The sequence below is a fragment of the Manis javanica genome, chromosome 4 (assembly GCF_040802235.1).
Source record: "Manis javanica isolate MJ-LG chromosome 4, MJ_LKY, whole genome shotgun sequence".
NCBI lineage: Eukaryota > Metazoa > Chordata > Mammalia > Pholidota > Manidae > Manis > Manis javanica.
Genome location: NC_133159.1, coordinates 104,154,183 through 104,181,869, shown reverse-complemented (window position 1 = coordinate 104,181,869; position 27,687 = coordinate 104,154,183). Strand labels below are relative to the sequence as shown.

General features: G+C 42.9%; 1 protein-coding gene across 5 annotated transcripts in view; it reads left to right on the top strand.

Moving 5' to 3' along the window:
* Window positions 1-3,066: 3,066 nt before the first annotated feature.
* ZNF697 (zinc finger protein 697) overlaps window positions 3,067-27,687 on the top strand; it is a 53,983-nt gene continuing 29,362 nt past the window's right edge. Inside the window, exon 1 of one of the 5 annotated variants that reach the window (XM_073234496.1) lies at window positions 3,067-3,213. The gene's annotated coding sequence lies outside the window, so the exon portion shown is untranslated. The other 4 variants (XM_073234494.1, XM_073234498.1, XM_073234495.1 and 1 more) reach the window with 4 other exon arrangements.

Below are 27,687 nucleotides of genomic sequence, written 5' to 3'. Positions count from 1 at the left end.
CACTGTGGCACCCACGCCCAGCTGTTTGGAACTCTTTTGGCTGCAAGAGACAGGGCTTCACTCAAAATAGCTTAAGCCCAAAAGGGAAAGCTTGGCTTATGTAACTTCAAAGTCTAGGGGTATCTTGGCTTCAAGCATGATCAAACAAAAATCATAAGGATTTGCTTGTGCACGAGTCTCTCTCTCATTTTCTCTCTCTCTCTCTCACACACACACACCTTCCTCAGCTCTGCTTGCCCTAGTAGCTTAGCCCTTGTGTGGCACTGGCATAGACTCTTTGGCAGGTGTTGGTGACATGCCCACCAGTGAAGTGGAGGTAAGGATGGGCTCTGCCCCTTCTAAACCACAAGATGGGGAAGGTCCCCAAAGGTGCTGTTCCCAAAAGAAGGGGGAGATGGATGCTGGCAAAAGAAAGAAATACAACAGATGTCCACCTTATACTTGAAAGCTTAGAAAATGAGGCATATCTATCCAGAAACCATTGCCCTTTTGCAAGGTGAGGATGAGAATAGTTACCTATACTACTTCAAAGTGAGGGGGGAAAAAAGGCAAAGGTAAAATGTTTTCTTAATTTAAAAATAAAATAAAACCCAAACCTATGGATTTAAAAGTTTAGACTTTTCTGAAGTTGCTGTGTGTCTTTGGAAACTGCTGTGAAGCTGGAAAGCTGGACGTCCGTCTTGGGAGCCCTTGGTTCCCTCCGCTCCCTGGCTGGTCTGCTACCTCCCGCCCTGAGACATGGAGGGCAGGGGAGGCACATGCCCAGGGAGAAAGGAATGTCATTGCTGTCTGGTCTCAGACTCTGCAAATCTTAGCTGGGAACGTGTGGTTTATTAATTTCAATCTCAGCTTCTTTAACAATGATATGCAGCAGGAATTAGTTAATTCAACAAGTATTTGTTGAAAGCCTGATCTTGTCTCCTTTCTCTTCAGTCTTCACCCTTTGCCTCTCTCCTGGACCTTTCCAATCAGCATTTAAACATCTCCGAAGAACTCTCATCCTAAAAACCAAACGAATAAAAACTCCATGAACAGAAACCCCTGGGAGACCCTAACTCCTTTCCAGCTACCACTCCTTCGCAAACAAATTTCACACACTCTGTATCACTATGCACTATCTGCGTTTCCTCGCCTCCTGTTCCCTCCTGTGGCCACTCCTGCTCTCATTGGAATGAGAGTTCATGCAAAGAGCACCAGTTGCTGAGAACACAAACCTCTGTAGATGATTTTGTTGGAGCCCTTAAATGCTGTGGTGTCATTGTCTGCATGATGTCAATGTGAGTGTGAGCTTGTGGGTTAAGGCATAGCTCACAGTTACTTAGGGAATCTCTTAGTGTTGCGTGCTTTCACATGTCTACTCTATCCATGTGACTAGCACTTACTAGTAGTAAATGTTAAAATTAACTATTTAACCTGGGTAGACAAAAGAGAAGGGACAGTTTTGGTATGGGATGGAGATAACGAGCAAAATCATGGGTGTCTTGAGCTGAAGTCAGAAAAGTAGGAGGAAAGTATTGTATTAGAAGCAAGGCAGATAATAGCTTCAGTGAGCGTGTAGTAGACAAAGCTAAATGTTATGGGCAAATGTTTTATCTTTTCAAACTGAACTGTAGGTAGAGGAGGTTGCTGGATTTGCCAAACAACAATTATCAATTATCTCTTTTTTTGAAGGGGGAAAGCAGTTTCACTGGAATGTTCCAGATTACAAACCATTAAGGAGCAGTAATTTGCAGGGTCTGGAAAACACAAGGACCATAGCACATTTAATTTAGGTGGACAGACAACAGAGTGACATGCAACAGGAACTTTGGGAGGTAGATGATCATATCTGCATGCTTCTTATCATTTCTACAGCTTAAATGAACCCAGTCCATTTATCCCTGTGGTTAATGATCTTCAGAGAAAGAGAACTATAGCAGAAAGAAAAGCAGATAACACTTTTCTTAAATGTAAACTAAACACCTCACCCACATGTTCTAATCCATGCGCATTTGAAAAGTGAGACCAAATGGATGTGAAGGGTAATTATGACCTTCTTTCTGATTACTTTTCAAGCACATGTAGACATATTAGAACTCCTCCTTTCCTAGTTGCCTTCATTACATTCTGATGCTGTGAGAAAATCCAGTTTTCAGTCATTTAGTCTCTGTGTGGCCCTTCCTTGATTTTCCCATGAGGATCCTGGGTATGTAGCTCCAGAATTAGACAGGAATTTGAGGAGGATGTTAAGAGACTCTTGGTAGGCTGTTAGTGGAGTTCTTCTCTTGTAGTCAAAGGCCTCCTTCCCCACCACCCCCACACGCGCTGGAAGACAGTCTGTTTTGTGGAACGGAGGAAACTGAATCCTAAAGGTGAACGAGGGAAAGATAAGCAGAAAGTCCAGCACATTCCCGACTCAGCAGCACACGGTTGTTTGTTTGTTTTGTTTTTAACGTATCTTATATTTGATTCATGAATTTGTTTTCAATCTCTTAATTAACTACTTTTCTTGAAAAGATGCCTGGGACAAGGCCAACATCGGGGGGAGGAATGTCACCGGGTCAGAATCTGGAAACAATCAGCTTTTTGGTTTTAAGGATGAAGCGCCAAGATCTTGAGGAACCTGAATTCCTGGTGAACAGTCAAGTTCTTTAATCCGCCCCCAGTAGGATTCCGGCGGCTTAAAAAAAGAAAATGAAAATCTATTTAAAAAAACCAAATCAACCCCAAACTTCCTCATTTCTAAGGAAAAGGCCGGCCCCACCGCAGAGTCGTCCAGCACACTGCGACAGCTCAGCCGCAGACCGCAGTTAGGGGGCGGAAGCCCTCCCCGGGGGCGCGGATTCGGGCGAGGGCAGCTGCGGGCTCGGGGCGTGCGGCGTCCCCCGGCGCCTCCTCCCCTGGAGCGCTTAGGGCAGGAGGGAGCGCCTCTCTCCGGCCCCGGGTCCTGAGCGGGCCGGAGCTGCCTCCCGACGCCCGGCTCCGCGGTGGCAGGAAGTCCCCGGGAACTACAAATCGAGGCATGCTGGGAACATTCCCCTGCTCCTCCCAGGAAATGTCCTTTGTCCAGCCCCACAGGAAGCCCCTGTGAGGAGTCAGCCGGGCAGCCAGCCAGTGTGCCCGCCAGCCAGCGGCCGCCGCCGCCGCCGCCGCAGCAGCACAAGGGCAGACGCGCCGCGGCGCGGGCTGGGGCGCTCGGTGGCCCCGCTCCTCGCCGCGCCCGGCGCCGCGAAGGTAGGAGTGTGGCTGCGGCTGGGCGCCCCCGCCGCCTGGGGATGGGGCTGATCGAGACCCGACCCACCGCTGCAGGGATGGGTGTGCGCCTAAGAGCGGGCAGCACAACGGCTGGGCGAAGTTGTGCCTGGTAGGCTGGGTCGTTGTCCGCACCCCCGGGCGCATAGGGTGCTCTCGCGACCCCGGCGCCCGCGCTGAGCTCCGTCCCGGGTCTGTAGTGAGGGGCGGGGAGGAGGCAGCGCTACGAGAGGGAGTCGGACCGTCCCGCCGACCACCGAAAGGGGCATCCGAGACCCTCGGAAAAACGAAGCCCAGGGAGGAGCTGGGAAGGCAAGGAGAAGGTGAAGGGCTTTGTGTGCAGCTGCGGACAGGGACCAACTGCGCTCCCCTCCCCTCGGGTGTCCGCGCCCCCAGCTGCTCTCGGAGGAGGAGGTGGGGGACTCAGAGAGGGCAGCGGGTCATCTTGGTTCCCTGTGAAATGTGTGCGCCCTGTTCCTCTCCGCTCTATTCTAGTCCGATTCAGTTTAGTGGCTTGGGCTGCCGTCAGGCTGGGCAAATGGCACAATAAGGATGGGTGGGCGGAGAGATGGGCAGCAATTCGCTGCCCCAGCGGAGTCGCTGTTAGCCCTGGTAGGTTTCCAACTCCTGATGTCCACGTATGCCGGCGGGTGGGTGGTGGGGCCAAGCTGATACCTTCACCGTGGGAGAATGTCAGGCTCAGGACTGAGTGGAGGCATTGGGGAAGCGCGTCTTTGGAGAGGGCGCATAAGAGGTTGGGGGGAGCAGCGTCAACAGTCACCAGGGCAGAGTGAACCTTATAGCCAGTGTACATTATGGCCGGGTTTAGAGAATCTGATTACCACCGCCTCTGGGACTTTCCATGATCATCCTTTTTCTTAACCTCCCTCGCTCCCCGGTAGTGAATCACCCACCCCTTACCACACAAGCTGGTAGGCTGGATTCAATTTGATGTTGTGTCCCCGCTCTTATGGCAGGCCTGTTTGTCCTTTACCTGTAGGGTGATATGGATATTCTGCATCTTCTCTGGTGTTCTCCTCCCCCCATGGGACGAAGGGCGCAGTGAAGGCGTTTGGATAATGGCCAGCAAGTTGATAGTCTTTGGCTGTGATGGATGAGTGGGCTACTTGGAACGTGGCCCGCATGTCGCTGCTGTAACTGAACTCACTGCCCTGACAGGCCTATGTTTCTCCTTTCTCCCCTTCCCTGTGTTTTTTCTTTAAACTGCTGTACCCAACTGCTTACTTCCTTCTCTTAACAAGCCAACATAAAGATATTATTTAATGTGGAATACACTTAAAAAGCCAAATGAACCCTTAAAAATGCCACTTAGGTGTTGAGGCAGGAGCACCTGAGGCTGGCTAAGAAGGATGTGGTAGGGCACAGAGCCTGTGCCCTATTTAAATGGTTTGTACAGGGAAACAAAACATTTTTATTGGCTTCACCTGAAGAAATGAAGCATCTGAACTGAGATAAGAATGGAGTCGGGGGAAACTCAGTTGTCCAGTCTGAGGGCATGAGGATAGTGAAATAAAGGGAAAGGCCATGTGGATTTGGAAAATGACTTCTAGTTGGAACATATTGGCTCTGTGTGTGTGGGGCACCGTGCAGGTGGGAGCATGGATGCAGCTGGGCACCCCTGCTACCTGGGGATGGGGCTGATCTGGACCATTTCAGGGATGGGTGTGCACCCAAGGTCCATGTGTGCACATATTTGTTGGAAGTAGAGGTTGTTATTGGGGAAAATTTGACATTAGAAGTTCAGTTGGGCCCAAAAGGGAATAAGATTGCACCAAAGTGAACCAGAGTCATAAATGAGAAGTCAGGCTACCCTTTACTTTGCAGAAAACATAAAAGGCCTTAAAAAACTCCAGGACTTATGGGGGTGAAATCAGACTGAGAAAAACCAGCCGATGCATCTAAATTGAAGTGGTAAGGGTGACCTCACTGAAGGCTGTGTGACTGAGGCTGATGGAGTTGTATCACGCTTCTCCCCAAAAAAGTTCTTTGGATTTCCTCAAAATTTACGTGTTTGCCTAATTTCTAGTGTCCAGTTAAGGGAAGGAGAAAGGGTAAAGGTTGGCTGCAAAGATGATAAATTAGAGCAAGGAAGATATCGCCTGGTCATGTAGAGTGAAAAATAAGCTGCAGGTGTTGTTAAGAGGTCTTGAGCCAAACCTCTGCCAATGCTATGTGGGCTTTTGTTTGTATTTAAGATCCTACTTCTTTTTCTTTTTTTTTTTAACCCCTTAACAGATTTCTTAGTACCACACACTATGTAGTGCTAATGTTGTCAATAAAGGTAACTCCTGAGTTTGGCATTCAAAAACACACTTCACAATTCAGTACCCATCTACCTCTATCTTCCACTGGACCTGGACCACCCCAAATCATCTACCCACTCTTGCAGCAAACAGCACCCCATTCTCAGGTGCAACAGACATGCTTCCACCTGTGTGTCCATCGGGTTAAACTCCATGCTTGTTGGGCATCCCTGCACTACCCCTGTTTATTTTCTCCAAATCCTAGTCCAGCTGATGTAGCACCCTTGTCGAAGTCTTCCCAGACCTCCGAGTCAGAAGTAATCTCATGCCAGTGGTACTCTGTATCCTCTGGATGATGTGCATCTCTGGTCTGCCTTGTGACAGTTAGATGTTCATGTTTCTTCCCCTCAGACTTGAGGGCAATGGTTCTCTCTACCCTGTGCTTTATACCGAGTTGTGCAGAAAGAATGTTTATTTGAAAAGTATGAATAAGTGAAGGAATTGAGCGAAAGAATTGAAAGAATGCATCTTAATTTATCTCTTTGCTCTTCTGTAAAACACAGTTGCAGTCTTTCTCATTGTAACTGTGAATGTAAAGCACCTAGCCCATGATAGACTGGAACTTTTCCTTTTATTCCTGGATTGAGACCCTAAAAGGATCTATCACGGTGTTGAATACAAAGACATTCATTAGAAGTTTGCTAAATAAGTTCCTTACCACCCTAAAATTTCAAACTCCATGGTCAGGATATAGAATGGATTAGCCCCAAGGGGATAATCAATGACTTTTGCCATGTTCTTAGACTGATGAAGGTGACTGGTTCCTCTCGATTGTGAAGGTGTGATGTGCTTTCTAGAAAGTAGCACCTCAAAGGCTGTCCTGATACTTGCAGTTAAGCCACTGACATCCATCGTGTTGCTTTGATCTTTTTTTGTTGTTGTTGCTTTGATTTTTATAGCTCAAGCAATCCACTAGGATTAAAATGTAGCATGTAAAAGTACAAAACAAATCAGACTCAAACTTTCGTCTGAAAAGATATTGCGATTTTGCAGTACCTCACTTATCTCTACCTGGACTTTTTTTTTTTCTGGAGTGTGTGCTTCATTTTCACATGACAGTAAGTTATTGTTAATTGAACATCTATATTATCACCTACTGAACTAGATAATTTCCATGCATTGTCTCAATTGGAAGGTTTACGTATTATTATCTCCATTCAAGAATTGAGGAAACGGAGGCGCCCCACTGTTAAGAAACTTGCCTGACATCTCAGGTTCAGAATTGGAGATAGACTGGAATTTGGGTCTGTTGACTCCCAAGCCTGTTGGAAATGGGTCTTTGCTCTCCCTGGGAGAAAACTGCTGGATCTCTATTCCTTCTTCCTCTGAGGTCCTTCACTTTCTAGATTTCCTACCAGAATGCTGTTGGGCCTCTAAATTCATCCTAGGGACTTCATTCTGAGAAGCACTGGTTTTTCATAAATGTCATTATTTTCATGCCCTTACCTTCCATGGCCTTCAGTTGGACAGTTCAGGATCCCTAGTAAGACCTCTGGGCACCGAACTATTTACCTGGAATTCCTTCCCTTTCTTTCCTAGCCTATCTGAATTATTTCTGCTCCTTCCTCCAGGCCAAGTCTTACTCCTTTTAGGAAGCCTTTCTTGACACTCCAGGCCACACTCAGCCTCTCCTCTAATCTTTTTCATTGAAATACCTGGGGTTCCATGTCTTCTTAAAGTAAACTGGAGTACATCCCCACAGCATGCTGGCATATTTGCATATTCCCTGCCCTGGCAGGAACTGTTTGTCCAGAATACAACCTGGCATATGGCAAATTTTAGGAACTGTAAGTTGATGAAAACTTGGTAATGATTAAAGATGCAGGAATGTAGGCATGAAACATTATTTGCATGTTGACAGTTTGTAGGAGAAGGGTAGAGGGATGACTTTCTTAGTTAATTTTCATTCTTTTCACGTGACTGCCCAAAATAGTAAGCCCCTTCTGGAAATAAGCCAGAGATGCTGGGTTTCATGATCTTGACGAGTATTAGTGCTAAATGATTATGGTGTTGTCGATACTGGTACCATGGGCTGGGCTATTGCCTCAGTGCCTTCCTCTTGCTGTCATGCCCACCTTCTGCCATGTCTTCTAGGAAGGGCCTTTTTGTTGCACATCTGAGAAAATCAGGGGAGTTTCCCTGCCTCTGCAGAGATGGAAATAAAAAAAAAAAGGAAAGGTTGGGGTGAGGAGGATATTTCATTTTGTTTTTCTCTAACATGATTTTTGTGAGGGATGGCTTTGCCTGTATTGCACTGTGTATTAATGCGGATGGTAAAAAGGTCAGCGCCTCTCCCCTTTGGGTGGAAAAGGCTTTTACCCTACATAAGACTGAACCCACCTCTTGAGGTCGACTAGGATTTCTTTTTCCCTGACCTCGAGGCTACACAGCACTTTGGAAGCCTGGGTATAAACACAATGTGCCATGGGTTGTTATAAGCACATTAGTCATTTTAAAGGCAAATAGGACAGTTCTTGGGAGCTGTCTACTTGTTTAGCAAGTCATGCACTGTGCATCCATAGGCTAGCAACACTATTCCAGGTAAGTATGTGCAAGGCCACCGGCAGGCAGTTCTTCAATTCCCCATCCTGCAGAGGGTAAAGCCTGAGTCTTGTACATGCAGCCCTAGTTGCTACATATATGTAGTTAAGAGAAAAGGGCCTACTTTTATTCAGAGAGACATTTTAGATATCTACTGTCTTCTGAGAACTTTATCAGGATCTTACCATAAGTTAGAGAACAGGAACCATTCTTTCTGAGTTTTGTTAATAGGAAATTCATTGCTGCACTCTTGGTGTCTCAGTGCCATGTATATTCATGTGGTGAGGACATCTTTGATGCTTGGTAATGCTTAGGCAGGGCACTGTTGGAAGAACACATTTCTAATTCTTGATCTTTTTTTCCCCACACCTGGAAACCTTTGTGAATTTCAAGGAATCAATTTTTTTCTAGTTTTTTAAATTTATTATTTGTTCTTTTATAATCCCTCAGGTAGGTAGTCACATGACTTCTGGTAGCAGTCAGTAGTTTTAAAAGCAATAGATTCTTAAAATTATTTCTTAGAATATGTATAATCTCCACAAGACAACACAGAATAATAGGTAACCTGGTAAGTGTTCAGTAACTATTTGTTGAGTGAATGAATGTGTTATATTTCATTTTGATTCTTTTCTAATATGATAGCATTGCAAATTTTTTACAGTGAGGTGTGATAAAGGGTGCATGCCTACCTGCTGGGGAACTATATATAATTTAAAAAAAATAGACTTGACTTTTCTTTTAGAGCAGTTTTAGGTTCAGACCAACACTGAGCAGAAAGTAAAGAGTTCCAGGGTGGCCCCTGTCCTACCCCCACATCCTCCCCAACTATCAACGTCCTACACCAGAGGGGTATACTTGTTAAAATTGATGTACCTATATTGATACATCATTATCATCTAAAGTCCACAGTTTTCTTTGTGTTTGTTATTGGTATTGTACATTCTATGATTTTGGACAAATGTGTGACATGTATCTACCCTTGTAGCATCATCAGAACAGTTTCACTGCCCTAAAAATCCTCTGTGCCCTACCTAGCCCTCCGTCTCTCCCCTCTAACCTCTACCACTGATCTTTTTACCATTTCCATAGTTTGCCTCTTCTGGAATGTCATATAGTTGGAATCATACATTATGTAGACTTTTCAGACTGGCTGCTTCTTTCACAGAATAATGTGCACTTAAGGTTCTTCCATGACTTTTCATGGCTTGATAGCTCATTCCTTATTAGTTCCAAATACTATTCCATAGTCTAGATGTACTGCAAGTTTATCCATTCATGTGCTGAAGGACATCTTGCTTTGGTTTCTTCCAACTTTTGACAGTTACGAATACAGCAGCTATAAACTTCCATGTGCAGGTTTGTGTGGTGGGCATAAGTTTTCAACTCATTTGTGTAAATACCAAAAAGTGAGTTTGCTGGATTATATGGTATGGGCATGCTTAGTTTTGGTAGAAACTGCCAAACTGTCTTTCAAGGTGACTGTACTATTTTGCATTTTTATTATCAATGAAGGAGAGTTTCTGTTCCTCTACGTCCTCACCAAAATATGATACATCAGTCTTTTGGATATTTTTGCCATTCTAATAGGCATGTAATGCTATCTAATTGTTGTTTTAATTTGTGGTTCCCTAATGATATAGACTGTGGAGCATCTTTCCATATGCTTATCTGCCATCTGTGTACGTTTGATGAGCTATCTGCTTTGATGTTTTTCCCATTTTTTAGAGCAGGTTGTTCATTTTCTTGTTGTTAAGTTTTGAGAGTTCTTTGTATATACTGGGTAACAGACCTTTATCAGATGGGTCGTTTGCAAATATGGTCTCCTAGTCTGTGGCTTGTCTTCTCAGTTCTATTGACATATTTTTATGTGATGAATTTTTCCTGTCATTTTTTCTTTGGGAAATGAACAGATTTATTTTAATATAAAACTAGATCCTAGAATGAGAAACAATATGTGAAATACATCTGAAGATATGCTTACCTACTTTAAAAAAAAAAAAATAAGGGGAATATCAGTTGAATTTAACCAGACTGCAGCTATAGCCTGAACTAGCTTGGATGCAGGTATTGTAGGAACTTGTTTATTTCCGTTTTCCCTTCCCTGACAGGTATTGGTGTGGATTGATTGTATTGGTAGTTCAGTAGGTGTGTTTCTGGTCACCTACTTCCCATACAGCATATACTCTTTTTTCCAGACTTTTTAAAGAGCCCAAGTCTATCTCATAGCCTAATTCTGGATTCTTAGGAAAAGGGATTTCTAGGCTGATGATTGTATGTAGGTGAGAAGAGAGAGAACTCAAAATATGCATGCCCTTCCTGTTGTAGGAAAAAAAAAAAAAAAAAAACAGAACAAAACAAAACCCTCAAAAACTGCCAGATAATAAATTTTGGTCTGAACAGACATTTTTAATATTAAATATAAATTGCTCCTGTATTTATTTGATTGTGCTTCCTGTTGCCTACCCTCTCCGCTAACTTCTTATTCAGTCTCATAATTTCTTTGTAAAAGTCTAATGTTGGTCTTTTTTTCATTATTTTTAAATTTCTGTTAGTTCTCGTCCTGTCTTTCCTCCAGGAGTGGCAGAGAAGCAGTAGTTCTGTCAGACTAGGAGAGTCTAGAAGCATTTCCCACCAGGAACACAAAGGTGGCTTTGTGCCACCTCTGTTCTTTGCACAGCTGAACTGAGTCTTAAAAGCTTGGAATGGAGGGAGGACTCACACAGGACTACTTGATGCAAACAAGGGGTGCTGACATTTGGCCAAGGGACACAGGATTCTTTGTTGAGAAAGTTCTATCTAACTTTTGAAACTAATCACCACGTTCTATCATGTCCACCTATTTAGCAGAGTAACTAAGCCTGCTTGGCTCTCAGCGCGGACAGGTTATTGGAGCCAGAAGAGCTAGGCTGTTTCCATGGCTCTGCCTTACATGATGTGATCTTGGCCAGGTCACTAAATTTCCTGGTATCGTGAGTTCTTCTGTTTGAGACTGAGGAAGAGAAACCCAATTTTATCCATTTCAAGAAATATTTGAGGGCTCATTATGTGGGGAATCATCAAAGCAAATAATATGTTTCCCAACAAGAGCTTATAGTTTGGGAGTGGTTAAGAAGGAGAGGGAACAAACAATAAAATATGAATTATTGTACCTAGATCATATTTTAAAAGCTAATATGAGGCAGAATAAGATAAGGAAAAATAACTAAAAGTGTCATACAAAGAGAAATAATAATTCTTTCTGAGCACTTAATAATCTTATGGAGTAGATGATGTTTCCACCATTTTATAGATTAAAAAAATCAAAGCTCAAAGAAGTTGAGCACCTTGATTAAGATTAGAGACTGGATTCACACAAGTGATTCTGGCTCCAGAATCTGAGCTTTTCACCTGTAGGGTGTTGCTTCCCTCCTGGAAAAGAGAGGCTGCATCACTGCTGTGTTTTGAGGAACAGCCTGGTGAGAGAGGAAGAACATAGGGTGCCTTCTGGGGATGGGAGTTTTTAGAGCAACCCTTTTAGCCAGGGTTAGCAGTCAGAGGTCAGGGAAAGAGGTAAGATTGCCCTGGGCCACATTGTTGAAGGCTTGGACTTTGTGCTTCTAGAGGCCATGGCAGAGTGAATTAGAGGTTTCTGAGCAGGGGAAGAAATGGAGTGGCAACTATGTTTTCAGACTGAGCTAGCAGTGATACGGAGGTGCTTATAACTGGTGAGACTGTCTACTGCAGTGAAGTGTCAGGAGAGGAGAAAAAGGAAGGACTTGGCAACCGATCTGACTGAGAGGGGTAAGGAGAGGTCAAAGGTGACTCGAGGGTTTTGAGCCCGATAAGAACAGAGAGGCATTAACAAATGGGCACTGTCAGGAGTGGATTTGTAACAAAGATGCAGGAAGACAACTCATGTTTTTCCATATGACTAGGGCCAAATGCACTGCAAGTGTAAATCTAGTCTTTACAACAACCTCTCAGAGTAACTTGTTTTTCCTACTGTATGAGGAAACTAAGGCTCAAAGAGGTGAAAAAAATCTGTCCTGAGGGCAAACTGTGTATAAGTGGCAAACTTCTATTTGCAACCAGGTCTGTTGATGCTTAAAGTGTGCTTTTCCCCCCGTTTTGGCTGCCTCCTCTCCTGTGTCCCATGTGACATGCAGGCACTTGAGGACTGGATGGGACATAAAAGCTCTTTGGTTGTAATACATCGTGCATCATTAAAATGTGGGCTTGGAGTGCAGGTCAGGCATGGGGCAAGAGGTTCAAATTTGTGAGGTCTCTGGAGAGGAGGCATTTATCCACTAGGGGAAGGGACAGAATGCTTGAGGGAAGAGGGAGGAGAAAATGTAAAATAGAACTTTGAGAGCTGAACTGTTGTGGGAGTTAACAAGAGGAGACAACTAGGACAATGAAATATCAAGGATGTTAAGGAAGGAGAGAATTTCCAAGAACAGCATCTCAATAGGATTTCCGCAGTCCTATTGAATCCCTATTACAAATGCTAAGCACTTTACAGTGTTGATGGTGAGATCCAAGGAGACGTGACCACTGGATTTGAAAGGTTGAGAATTATAGCTGTGACAGATGCAAGCGTGACTCACTCCCTGCTAGCAGTTAATATTTTCTGCTGAGATGGCTCATGACATCTGGGAAGCCCACAGCTCACCGGGAAGCCAATGCATGTGAGGGTGATGTTAGAATTTCTCAGGGCTGCCTGGCACCTATCTTTCCTTTTCCCAATAGCCTGTAAGATTTGTTTGCCCGAAAAAATGGCAGTGCAGAAGGAAATGTAATATAGTTTGATAATTGGCTTTAGGCATTTAAGAATGATACTGCAGAGGAAAAAGTCTCCCCTTTTAATGAGTTTCATAGTTGGAATGGAAAAATGTCTTTAAAGATTCTTTTGAAGTGATATAACCAGTACTAATTCCTCTGGTTGTTGTTTCTTGGCCTTCTTTTCCCCCAGCTTCGCTCTCTTTTTTGATGACTTCTCTTTTCAAATGCTGTGCCACGGACTTGGAATTATTCAATATTTACCATAACACTTCATTCAGTCAATGCTAATTAAAACAACAGTTTATTTCTAGCCAACAAGATGTTTCTCGGAGAAAAACAGTTGATAACCTGAAACCTGTTAAATCAGAGACACATCTGATGATCCCATGAGGTTAAGATTGATGGATATTTTATATGCTTTTTGAAGAAAAAAAAAATTAAAGTAAAGATAGAAAAAAATTAGGAGGAGTCTGAAAAGAGAACACAAAAAATAGGAAGAAAGAAGGTAACACCAGTGAAATGCCATCAGTAAAGCAGAGCACTGTTCCCATGAGTGCGAGAGAACCTGTTGGGAGCATCTGGTGCAGACGGGATTGAACTTAAAAGGCGTCAGGTGACCTGAAGGTGGTCCCGATTCTGCCGTCAGCTCACTACCTTTGTGAACTCTAACAAGGCACTTATCTTCTCTAGTCCTCATTTCCTTGCTGTAAAATGGGGGATCCTTTAAAGAAAATTTCAACAAAAATCCTGAGATTCTCTCATTATCTGTGGATATTGTCCCTCCAGGAAAACTCAGCTTGTATTTGGCCTTGCCCCCTGCCACCCAGCTTGCTTTGCTACCATGTCCTGCATGGAGAATGCTAAGCTGTTAAAGCAGGAGCAGGAAGATGTGGTGGAAAAGAGGGGCAACCTGAGAAACTGTACTGGTAGTGATGGGTCATGTTGGAGGAGTTTGGGCAGTGCACTTTCTTTACTTGCTGTTGAACGTGAACAGGTGTTGTCGTGCAGAGTTTGGTGTTAACTCGCAGGATCGCCTTCTTGACCTGGGTATTTCCATGTTATTATTTGCAGGCAGGATGACTTTGCTTACACTTTCAGGATTTGTCAGGAATGAGTTGGTGACTTTGGTCAGGTTTTAAGATTTTTTTTCCTTTGAGAAAAGGATTAGCTAACAAAGCATTTTGTGTCCCTGGTAGGTAATGGCTTGATTAATGAGCTTTGGCTCGCTGCCCAAGTAGGCAGCTGATGGGAGTCACAAACCTGGGGTCAAACTTGGATAATTAGCTACATCCCAGAGAGGCAGTGTGTTAGAGGCTTGAAGGACAACTTAACTCCCTCTTAGTGCACCTGCCACATGACCCAAGTGGTCAGGAAGTGAAGAACCAGTGATGCTGGGAGACCCAAATTGCTGATGTGAAGCTTCCGGCCAAGCATCGTAAGCTGTTTGGTTGAGCAGAAAGAGGATTGGAGCAAAAGCTGAGATGCCAGTGATTTTGGCTCATCTGCCCTTAACTGCTGTATTCACAGATAATTCACTTAACCTTTCTAGGTTCCTGCTGCCTGACTCATCTATAAAATCAGGTGCTAGACAAGATCAGCGAACTCCATCAGGAATGCAGCACTTGCCAGGTCTCTCGTTCTGCTTCATTCCCTATTTGAAATTAACTGATATTTTTGTCTGTGCTCCTGCCCACTGAAAGATTTCATGGCATATAGTGGTTAAATTGCTCTTATCCCTGACCCCCAAAACCACTCCAGATGATTTCTGAGGTGCTATGATACGGAATGTATCATGAGTCCTCTGTAGGAGTGTTAATAACAGGGATTTTTTGCCATGAATCCTTTCAGAGTCCAGGGGAATGGGCTTTCTCATCAGTAAAAAGTTCCCACAGACACATTCACATAAGGTTTCAGGGAGTTCATGGGTCCCAGAGGCCCTCAGGTTAGGAAACCATGCCCAAGAAAAATAGCATCATTCTATTTACAAGCTTGTTTGGGAACTGCTGCTTTCTCTAGGAAATGTTAGGAACCAGAGGTATAAGGTGCTTAAGGAACTCAAACAGCCTGAGCCTGACGAATGATTGTGAACTATGGCGCTCAGGCTATGAATGAGCTCTGGACGCTGTGACCTTCTTGAGACGGATGCACCACCTCCTGGATGAATGCTGTGTCCTATGACTGGTTGTGTCCACCATGGACTTGCCCTGCACACCTTGCACACTTGACTAAAGTGGAAAATACCTGCAAGCTCTTGGTTTCCAATATAAAGTGGGAACATCATATGTCTTCTCACTGTTCTCTTTGTAATGTGGCATGAGGGAATTTGGAAGACATCCTCAGAATTGAGAACGACACTATCTAAATTTAAAAGTTCTCAGTTTGAACTCCTAAGATCATTCTGTTCTTGCCAAGGTTCATCTCATGGAGATCATCTAGGAAATCACTATGTATTATCTTCCTTTTCATCTACATACACCCTTACATTTTTCATCCTGTTGGAAGTCATTCTGGGGATGACCGATTATCAGCATACTTGGTCTGTTGGATGCTCACATCGTCTCATCAGTTTGGCTGTCCTGGGATAAAGCATTCCTCCTGAGGAGCTGTCATGGCCAGGGCCCCCAGCCGCCTTTATTCCCCCCTGGTGTTGAGTGTAGAGTTGCTGAACTAAGGCGGAAATGAAAGCAATGGCTGTGGCAGTATCCTTTTTTGAGTTCTTTGGAAATATAAAATAGATGGTAGTAGAAATAGTTTTCTGATTCTATTTTGCATATAACAGCTGTTAAAAAGAAGAAAATCTCAAACGCATCACACTTAAGTTTCTTTAGCCTCTTTACCCCTAATTCCCAGGGGTTCTTCAACATTAAGCATCATGATACTGATTGGCATACTTTGTAAAAGCAGGCCAATCATTTTGTGGAAGTCAGGGACATTTTATTATTGTTTGCTCAGAATTTAAATTAATATAAACAAACTTAAATTTCAGAAAGAAAATTTGTTTTCTACTTAAAAATTTTCTATTAGTAATTGTTCTACCAGGTACAAAGTAGATAGAGCAGTATACTAAAACCACACGTGCCACCACACAGCTTTAACAGTGCTCAGTATGTGGCCATCTTGTTCCATCTGCATCCCTGCCCACTCCCTTCTGTCCTAGAACTCCAGACATATCATTCAAAATAAAGCAAGTTTCAGACATACCATTTCATCTGTAAATATTTCATTGTGTATCTCTTACACATGTAAGAACTCCCTGTAAATTTAGTCACAGTATCAATACCTTAAACAATGAACAGTTCTTTAATATCAAATATCTAGTAAGCATTCACAATTCCCCATTTGTCTTACACTTTGTTTTTGTTTGTTTACTTGAATTGGAATTCAAATAAGGTATGTACATAGAGGTTGGCCATGCATCTCAAGGTTTTTGACTTATACTTTCCCTCCTTTCTGTTTTGTTCTTGCTGTTGTGATTGTCAAAGGAACTGGATCATGCATCTCTTATAGTTTCCAATGGTCTGGTATTTGCTGATAATGTTATTTTTAAGGAAATAAGAGTAACACAAGTATGTAATTTTTTAAACGGTGTTTTTAAGTGTATGTGTTTTTCACTTTATGCTGAAAACAATCCAGGTATGGAGTTTACAGTTTACTCAGGCAGGAAAATGGAAGCATCAGGTAACAACTCTACATTTTCATTCCTGCTTTCTCTTTTTTGGGAGACACCTTGGCAGATTATCTGTCGAGGTGTCACTTACCCAGTGTTGAAATGACCTGGGGTGGAACACGCCAGTCATTCTTAATCAACAATGCCAACAGTTATTTTGGGCAGAGAATTAGAAGAGCAGTTTTTCCTGTTGAATGTGTAGGGGAAACTGGGGTGATTGGATGTATGCCTCAAAACCTTTGTCCCAACATTCCTCTCTCCTTGTTTGCTGTGATGAACATTCTCTTGAGGATTGCTCATTCAAGAAGTGGAAATATGTTCACAGAATTATCTGGGTTGGATGAGGTCACCTGGCTCCACCTGGCAACCCTAACACAGGATTCCAGCATTAGCTTTCTCAGAATAAAGCTGTTACCAACTCCCATATCCACATACATCCCCTGTGCATTCTAAGCCAGTTTTCTCTTTTGCCCTTCAGTGAAATAGATCATCAAATTGCATCTCTTTCTGCTGTCAGGCGGTTAGGGTGGGGGTGTGTGCCTATACACATTCCTGTGTCTGTGTAGATCTTTAATCTTAATTAATTTTAATAGTTCCCTGCTGTCCTCTGCAGAGCATACAAACTAAGATCCCATTCAACTATCTGTATATAATAATGGTTTTTATGAAAAATAAGATTTTGTGGGGTAAATTTTAATGTATGATAGGATTATCATGGAGTATGTTTTTTAGCTACAGTGTGTGTGATGGCTAATTATATGCATCAACTTGGCTGGGCCAGTCTGCACACAGATACTTGGTCAAACATTACTCTGGGTGTTTCTGTGATCCATTTTGGATCAATGAGATTAACATTTAAATTGGTGGACTTTAAGTAAAGTACATTGCCCTCCACAAGCAGATGTGAGCTTGAATAGAACAAAAAGACTGATTTCCCCAAGCAAGGAGGAATTCTCCAGCTGATGGCTCACCCTGCAGATTCTGGACTTGTCAGCCTCCATAATCTCGTGAGCCAATTTCTTACTCTATTTACACATCCCATTGGTTCTGTTTCTTTGGAAAACTTTGATAGTGTGTGTATGGGGAAAAAAGACAAATATATACCCCAGATTTTATCTACTGTCTGTTTTTGAAGTGGCATTTATATTAAAGAGATGGAAAGATCACTGAAAAGGCCATTAGAAAATTGAGATTCTGACCCAAACTCTTCTAGTCAATGCATTTTGGTCTTGGACCTGGTGCCTTTCCTTCTCTGAGCCTCAGTGTCCTGTCTGTAGGAGGAATTTGAGTTAAGGGATTTCTAATTCTATGGCTCATGAAATACAAGCATTGAACATTTGAGTCAGCTGTTGAGGAGGTATCTGAGAATAATTCTTATGAGGACTGCCCAGGTACTAGATAAGAAGCTGAGGATGAATTACAGCAGTGCTGGTGGCATGATGCCAAGCACCATGTAGAAAAAATCATGGACAGAAGGATTCTCTGCATTAGGCAGAACATTCCTATCAGATGTAAATGCCTACATGAAAACCTTTAGCTTTTGTGCCTTCTTATCTGAGGGCAGATGGTCTAACTTTGAGGTGCTTAGAATCTGTCTCTCTATTGCAATAAATCTTATTTTAGGCAGGAGGAGTGGGATGGTGGTGGTGAAGCCTGGGCAGCTGTGATGAGCAGAGACCCTCTGCCTGAGCTGAAGGGTCCCCACCCAACCAACAGTCAAGAAATGCCTGGCGCCCAGGACACAGTGACTGGGAACGAGTTTCACTCTATCTCCGGCCAGCGGGGCTGTAAACTGATTTCTCTGTTGCCTTGGTTTTGAGCCTTTCTTTTTTCAACTTGGGCTTTCCTCTCCAGGTGAAAAAGCAGTTACTACAAGGAAGAAACCATATTATTTTAGCTTCTCCTGTCAGGAGAGTAGTCAATGCTTAGCTACAGTAATCTTTTGGTTTTCTCTGACATTAACGTTCGCCTCTTGCAGCAGTCTGCCACTTGGGAGGTTGGCATTTAGGGCTGGACACTCTTGGTGTGTGATTGGGGAAGTCGGCTGCCCCTTTGGACGCGGACACATCGTCCTTGCTGACTGGAGGCGTCCCCTGCAGATATGGTGAGGTGGATTTCTTTGCCCCTTGGGTTCTTTCTGACCACAGGCTCACCTGTAAGGAGGCGGGATCCTGAAGGCCACACCCTGGGAGGCGAAGCTGTTTACTCGGTGCTGGAGACTGACAAATGATTAACCCCCTGGAATCCCTAGTTAGACCCCAGTTATGGTCATGAGTTCAGCCTTTTGAACCGTAGACATAAATAGTGTTTCCAGCATTCTCCCCAGCCCGGCGTCCCTGCTATGGAACCCTCCCTTGGGAGCGAGGCGCGCAGGGGGCGTGGGAAGCGGAGGGAGGAAGCCTCGGACTTCGCCGAGTGCGGCCACGGCCGCGGGAGCAAGGGGAGGCTGGAAAGGCACTGCAGCTGGAGGAAGCCGAGTGGGAGCCGCTGCTGGCCCGGCCGCTTCCTGCCCCCGACAGGACAGCCCCGCCGGCCTGGCCCCCTGCCACCTGGCAGTGGCCTTGGCACATGACCACCCCGCCCTGCGAAGGGGAGGGGAGAGGTCCGCGTGCGGCTGCTCCCTTCCCCCGCCCCGGCTCCGCAGTTCCGCCTGCCCGCGGGCTGCTAGGTGCGCTTCCTACCCAGTCGGGGTGCTCTGGCCAGAGGCCCCTTCCTGAGGAGCCAGCAGGAGCAGAGAGTAGTGGGAGATGCGACGGCAAGGAGCCAAGAGACTGGTTGGAGTCCAGACTCTACCCAGGAGCGATGTCACCTGGAGGTCAGCTTGTTGAGCCTCAGTTTTCTTCACACGTGAAACGGGGTGGGCGACCCTCCACGGTGTGCCTCACGGAATTCTTGCAATCAAAGGAGAGGAGACTGCGCACGTGCAGCGTAAGCTGCATTGGTAGCTCACAGCAGGGGCCTCTGAGCACCTCGCTCCTGCCACACCGGTCTCGGCCAGAAGGTGGCGTGGCAGTGTGGGGTCGCGGGCCAAAGGAGACCGCCGGCTGCTTATCTATCCTTTAGGAAGATTGGGGAGAGAAGGGCTCTGCTGCCCCAGCCTCTTCTCAGAAAGTTAGACAGAATCTATAAAGTGGTGGGGCTCTTGCTCTTCCAGAGGGATGGATTTTACAAATAGCCCCAGAAGGGGCATAGAGAGAATGTGCCAGTAAACTCAGGTTAAATTCCAATTCTGCCTACTACTGGCTTCATTTGTCCATCCCCCACCTCATTCCCTTCTTCCCTCTCCTCTTTCCTTATGTACTTTTATCATGTCTACTTCTACTCTGTAGCATTATTTTCAAACTGATCTGATTAGTCTTTCAAGTGGAGTTTTTTGTCTAGAAGGCACTTGAGCATTTTCCTACTGACTTTATAAGGTAATAAACATTACTCTTTTTTGAGTTGGGTGGGAGTATGCAGGAGGAGGAAGGGACATGAAAATACTGCAAGTTCTAAAAAATTGGGGTTTGAGTGGTCTTGGCGAAGTTGGCTGCCACTTTGAAGGGATCTGCGTCCAAGAGAGAGGTTTGTGGTGGTGGCGGATGTTTCGGGAGTTAACAGCTTGCTGTGCTAGTTGAGTAAACAACCTGCAGCTGAAAATGGCTAATGAAACTGACAGTGGCGCCTACTGGATTGACTCCCCTGGGTGTCGTTTGACCAGCTAGAGGAGGACTCAAGTACATTCAAACCCAAACTCCACACTGAACAGAGTCCAAGAGGGGGCAAATTCTCAGTTACAGCACAGTGGCTGTGCTGCCTAAACCCAGCTCTCCCCATTACTGCTATTTCAGTGATGAGAACTAGATGCAAAGCTAATTTTATTTGCCTGGCTGCTCCCACCATTACCTCTATTTTTTCCCCCATAAGGAGAGCTTTTAGGAGAGCTCTCCTACATATGATGGAAGTCAGGGTTTACTGAACCATGAACCTCATTCAGTTTACATTTATACTTTCTCTATACAGGTTGGGTTATCAACACCTCCAAACCAATATGGAACAAACCTTTTCCCCTCACCCCAGCTACCCTAAGCAGCTAGCCCTTCCCTGGTTCTTTTCTCCACATGGTGGCCTATTCATTAATAGAGCCTTTAGCAGCCAGGCCAGGGGAAACTCTACTTGTACTAGCCAAAGGGCCATTCTTGGTGAATATAGCTGTGGATCTCCATTTAGGAGGGTGAGTATGCACATGTGTGTGTGTAATTTTTTAAATCAAGATGTTGGCTTAAGTTTCATAGTATTATAACTGCTATTTATTGTGTGTTTACTGTGTGCCCGCTGCTTTTGCAAACAATCTTCCATGATGGGTGGCAGCATACTTGTTTTTATGGCTGCAGAATCTGAGGTTCAGCAAGGTTAATAACTTGTACAAAGTAAAGTAGTTGGCAGAGAGTAGAGGATGTGAACCTAGGTCATCTAGTCACAAAGCTATCATAATGCCCTTCCACCCATTTATTATCCAGCCTGGCCCTGCCTAAGAAAACATGTTGCTAGTTTTTATTAGAATGAATGGGAAAGGAGTTGGAACAAAATGTACTTAGATATCTATTGACTGACACTTCAATTATACCACAGTGTCTAGATGTTCCTAAAAATTAAGTCTTCTGGATTGAGATAATCACAGCTCCTGTCCTTGTTTTCCTTTTTTTTTTTTTGAGAGGGTATCTCTCATATTTATGGATCAAATGGTTGTTAACAACAATAAAATTCTGTATAGGGGAGTCAATGCTCAATGCACAATCATTAATCCATCTCAAGCCTAATTCTCATCAGTCTCCAATCTTCTGAAGCATAACGAACAAGTTCTTACATGGTGAACAAATTCATACATAGTGAATAAGTTCTTACATGGTGAACAGTACAAGGGCAGTTATCACAGAAACTTTCGGTATTGATCACACATTATGAACTATAAACAATCTGGTCAAATATGAATATTCGTTTGATTTTTATACTTGATTTATATGTGGATCCCACATTTCTCCCTTTATTATTATTATTATTATTATTATTATTATTATTTTTAATAAAATGCTGAAGTGGTAGGTAGACGCAAGATAAAGGTAGAAAACATAGTGTTGTAAGAGCAATTGTAGATGATCAGGTGTGTGCCTGTAGACTATGTGTTAATCCAAGCTAGACAAGGGCATTAAAACATCCGCGGATGCAGAAGATTTCTCTCAAAATGGGAGGGTGAGGTTCTAAGCTTCACCACTGTTGATCCCCAATTTCTCACCTGATGGCCCCCCTGCGACTGTGCCTGTCTTAGGTTGTTCCTCCCTTGAGGAATCTTAGCCGTCTTTGGCTAACCAGTCATCTTCCGGGGCCATATAGGGAGATGTAAAGTTGGTAAGTGAGAGAGAAGCCATATTGTTTGAAAAGGTTAGCTTTTTACTTCTTTGCAGATTTATGCCCTGTAGCTTCTATGCCCAGCATTTGTCTTGAGGTATCTTTACCACTTGGAGGAATTATGATACTTGGTAAATTCGATATGAGGCACGAATTCTATTTAAGGGTTGTAATTAGGAAGGAAGAAGAAAAGCTATAGAGGTAGCAGATGGAAGAAAACATGGGAAGATTTATGATTTCTTTGACATATCTTCTTGTAGAGTAACTTAAGCATGTATAGATTTTAAACTACTAACTAAATTGTGCACACACATTAACATAATAGGAATACAGTTACATAACCAAAGCAGATCTATAGTTACCAGCCATCTCCAGTGAAGCCAAGAAAACCATTTAGGCACCCTAGGCATTTGTGAAAATGTGTCTATGATATGATGGATATTGTCCAACTGTACTTGAACAGTCTGAGAGAAATCAGACAAATTAAAACAACCCATTCCTGGGAACTGTTCACATCACGTATGTTCTTTTAACCATAGATAGTCTGTAGTCGTAAGATTTTGGAGCGCTACAACTTGCACTTCTCCTAATTCTTGGTTGAGTTCCAACAGTATAGATCCAGTCAAATTTGTTGTTTTACTGTATGCACAGGCCAGCTTAGATATCCCCTTCTTCATTCCAATGGCAAGTCCAGGAAATGGTGGGATGGATGCAGCTACAACTGCAGCATCGCCTGGATCTTTGTGGAAGTTTTTTGATGATCATCTTCTGGTATGAGTCTTCCAGAGAGTGCTGATGTTGGAAGTTCTTCTTCATATCGTATCTTAGTTCATTTTCTGGGTAGCCAAATTAGGCTTTGATCTTCTGTATAAACACAAACAGACCCTTTGCCCACACTTTGATATGCCCTTTATACCATTGTGTAGAACTCATTTCATTGGAGGTCACCACACAGGAACTGCTTTTTTTTTAAGAGAAAGGAATATTATCAGAAAAGTGTACCTCCATAGCCGATCATCTGACACCCTTTAAGTGATCAAAATTAAGGTTATTTAAAGCATGCATTAATTGTTGATTTACCATTAGTTCTATCCTATCAAGGAGTAATCCCCTTTTTCTTTCTTTCTTTCTTTTTTTTTTTTTTAATCTTTAATCTACACTTACATAAAGAATATGTTTCCTAGGCTCTCCCCTATACCAGGTCCCCCATATAAACCACTTTACAGTCACTGTCCATCAGCATAGCAAAATGTTGTAGAATCACTACTTGTCCTCTCTGTGTTGTACAGCCCTCCCTCCCCCTTCTCCCTCCCTCCACTATGCATGCTAATCTTAATACCCCCCTTCTTCTTCCCATGCTTATCCCCCCCTGCCCACCCATCCTCCCCAGTTCCTTTCCCTTTGGTACCTGTTAGTCCATTTTTGGGTTCTGTAATTCCGCTGCTGTTTTGTTCCTTCAGTTTTTCCTTTGTTCTTATACTCCTCAGATGAATGAAATCATTTGGTATTTCTCTTTCTCCGCTTGGCTTATTTCACTGAGCATAATACTCTCCAGCTCCATCCATGTTGCTGCAAATGGTAGGATTTTTCCTCTTCTCATGGCTGGGTAGTATTCCATTGTGTATATGTGCCACATCTTTATCCATTCATCTACCGATGGACATTTAGGTTGCTTCCAATTCTTGGCTATTGTAAATAGTGCTGTGATAAACATAGGGGTGCATCTGTCTTTCTCAAACTTGATTGCTGCGTTCTTAGGGTAAATTCCTAGGAGTGGAATTCCTGGGTCAAATGGTAGGTCTGTTTTGAGCATTTTGATGAACCTCCATACTGCTTTCCACAATGGTTGAACTAATTTACATTCCCACCAGCAGTGTAGGAGGGTTCCCCTTTCTCCACAGCCTCGCCAACATTTGTTGTTGTCTGTCTTCTGGATGGCAGCTATCCTTACTGGTGTGAGGTGATACCTCATTGTACTTTTAATTTGCATTTCTCTGATAATTAGCGATGTGGGGCATCTTTTCATGTTGGCCATCTGTATTTCTTTTTTGGAGAACTGTCTGTTCAGTTCCTCTGCCCATTTTTTATTTGGATCATTTGTTTTTTGTTTGTTGAGGCGTGTAAGCTCTTTATATATTTTGGACGTCAAGCCGTTATCAGATCTGTCATTTACAAATATATTCTCCCATACTGTAGGGTTCCTTTTTGTTCTATTGATGGTGTCTTTTGAGGTACAGAAGCTTTTCAGCTTAATATAGTCCCACTTGTTTATTCTTGCTGTTTTTTTCCTTGCCCGGGGAGATATGTTCAAGAAGAGGTCACTCATGTTTATGTCTAAAAGGTTTTTGCCTATGTTTTTTTCTAAGAGTTTTATGGTTTCATGACTTACATTCAGGTCTTTGATCCATTTTGAATTTACTTTTGTGTATGGGGTTAGACAATGGTCCACTTTCATTCTCCTACATGTAGCTGTCCAGTTTTGCCAGCACCATCTGTTGAAGAGACTGTCATTTTGCCATTGTATGTCCATGGCTCCTTTATCAAATATTAATTGATCATATATGTTTGGGTTAATTTCTGGAGTCTCTAATCTGTTCCACTGGTCTGTGGCTCTGTTCTTGTGCCAGTAACAAATTGTCTTGATTACTATGGCCTTGTAGTAGAGCTTGAAGTTGGGGAGTGAGATCCCCCCTACTTTATTCTTCTTTTTCAGGATTGCTTTGGCTATTCGGGGTCTTTGGTGTTTCCATATGAATTTTTGAATTATTTGCTCCAGTTCATTGAAGACTGTTGCTGGTAATTTGAGAGGGATTGCATCAAATCTGTATATTGCTTTGGGCAGGATGGCCATTTTGACGATATTAATTCTTCCTAGCCATGAGCATGGGATGAGTTTCCATTTGTTAGTGTCCCCGTTAATTTCTCTTAAGAGTGACTTGTAGTTTTCAGAGTATAAGTCTTTCACTTGTTTGGTTGGGTTTATTCCTAGGTATTTTATTCTTTTTGATGCAATTGTGAATGGAATTGTTTTCCTGATTTCTCTTTCTATTGGTTCATTGTTAGTGTATAGGAAAGCTACAGATTTCTGTGTGTTAATTTTGTATCCTGCAACTTTGCTGTATTCCAATATCAGTTCTAGTAGTTTTGGAGTGGAGTCTTTAGGGTTTTTTATGTACAGTATCATATCATCTGCAAATAGTGACAGTTTAACTTCTTCTTTACCAATATGGATTCCTTGTATTTCTTTGTTTTGTCTGATTGCCGTGGCTGGGACCTCCAGTACTATGTTAAATAACAGTGGGGAGAGTGGGCATCCCTGTCTTGTTCCCAATCTCAGAGGAAATGCTTTCAGCTTCTCGCTGTTCAGTATAATGCTGGCTGTGGGTTTATCATATATGGCCTTTATTATGTTGAGGTACTTGCCCTCTATTCCCATTTTGCTGAGAGTTTTAATCATGAATGGATGTTGAATTTTGTCGGATGCTTTTTCTGCATCTATGGAGATGATCATGTGGTTTTTGTCTTTCTTTTTGTTGATGTGGTGGATGATGTTGATGGATTTTCGAATGTTGTACCATCCTTGCATCCCTGGGATGAATCCCACTTGGTCATGGTGTATGATCCTTTTGATATACTGTTGAATTCTGTTTGCTAATATTTTATTGAGTATTTTTGCATCTACATTCATCAGGGATATTGGTCTGTAATTTTCTTTTTTGGTGGGGTCTTTGCCTGGTTTTGGTATTAGGGTGATGTTGGCTTCATAGAATGAGTTTGGGAGTATTCCCTCCTCTTCTATTTTTTGGAACACTTTAAGGAGAATGGGTATGATGTCTTCTCTGTGTGTGTGATCAAATTCCGAGGTAAATCCGTCCGGCCCTGGGGTTTTGTTCTTGGGTAGTTTTTTGATTACCGTTTCAATTTCTTTGCTCATAATTGGTTTGTTTAACTTTTGTGTTTCTTCCTTGGTCAGTCTTGGAAGGTTGTATTTTTCTAGGAAGTTGTCCGTTTCTTCTAGGTTTTCCAGCTTGTTGGCATATAGGTTTTCATAGTAGTCTCCAATAATTCTTTGTATTTCTGTGGAGACTGTCATGATTTTTCCATTCTCATTTCTGATTCTGTTGATTTGTGTTGATTCTCTTTTCCTCTTAATAAGTTTGGCTAGAGGCTTATCTATTTTGTTTATTTTCTCAAAGAGCCAGCTCTTGGTTTCGTTGATTTTTGCTATTGTTTTATTCTTCTCAATTTTGTTTATTTCTTCTCTGTTCTTTATTATGTCCCTCCTTCTGCTGACTTTAGGCCTCATTTTTTCTTCTTTTTCCAGTTTCGATAGTTGTGATGTTAGACTATTCATTTGGGATTGTTCTTCCTTCTTCAGGTGTGCCTGGATTGCTATGTACTTTCCTCTTAATACTGCTTTTGCTGCGTCCCACAGAAGTTGGGGCTTTGTGTTGTTGTTGTCATTTGTTTCTATATATTCCTTGATGTCTATTTTGATTTGTTCATTGATCCATTGATTATTTAGAAGCATGCTGATAAGCCTCCATGTGTTTGTGAGCCTTTTTGTTTTCTTTGTAGAATTGTAGTTTTATGCCTTTGTGGTCTGAAAAATTGGTTGGTATAATTTCAATATTTTGGAATTTACTGAGGCTCTTGTTGTGAGCTAGTATGTGGTCTATTCTGGAGAATGTTCCATGTGCACTTGAGAAGAATGTATATCCTGTTGCTTTTGGATGTAGAGTTCTACATATGTCTATTAGGTCCATCTGTTCTAGTGTGTTGTTCAGTGCCTGTGTGTCCTTACTTATTTTCTGCCCGGTGGATCTATCCTTTGGGGTGAGTGTTGTGTTGAAGTCTCCTAAAATGAATGCATTGCAGTCTATTTCCCTCTTTAGTTCTGTTAGCATTTGTTTCACATATGCTGGTGCTCCTGTGTTGGGTGCATATATATTTAGGATGGTTATATCCTATTGTTGGACTGAGCCTTTTATCATTATGTAGTGTCCTTCTTTATCTCTTGTTACTTTCTTTGTTTTGAAGTCTATTTTGTCTGATATTAGTACTACAACCCCTGCTTTCTTCTCACTGTTGTTTTCCTGAAATATGTTTTTCCATCCCTTGACTTTTAGTCTGTGCATGTCTTTGGGTTTGAGCTGAGTTTCTTGTAAGCAGCATATAGATGGGTCTTGCTTTTTTATCCATTCTATTACTCTGTGTCTTTTGATTAGTGCATTAAGTCCATTTACATTTAGGGTGACTATTGAGACATATGTACTTATTGCTATTACAGGCTTTAAATTCGTGGTTACCATAGGTTCAAGGTTAGCCTCTTTAGTATCTTACTGCCTAACTTAGCTCGCTTATTGAGCTGTTATATACAGTGTCTGGAGATTCTTTTCTTCTCTCCCTTCTTATTCCTCCTCCTCCATTCTTCATATGTTGTATGTTTTGTTCTGTGCTCTTTTTAGGAGTGCTCCCATCTAGAGCAGTCCCTGTAAGATGCCCTGTAGAGGTGGTTTGTGGGAAGCAAATTCCCTCAGCTTTTGCTTGTCTGGGAATTGTTTAATCCCACCATCATATTTAAATGATAGTCGTGCTGTATACAGTATCCTTGGTTCAAGGCCCTCCTGTTTCATTGCATGAAATATATCATGCTATTCTTTTCTGGCCTGTAGGATTTCTGTCGAGAAGTCTGATGATAGCCTGATGGGTTTTCCTTTATAGGTGACCTTTTTCTCTCTACCTGCCTTTAGAACTCTTTCCTTGTCCTTGATCCTT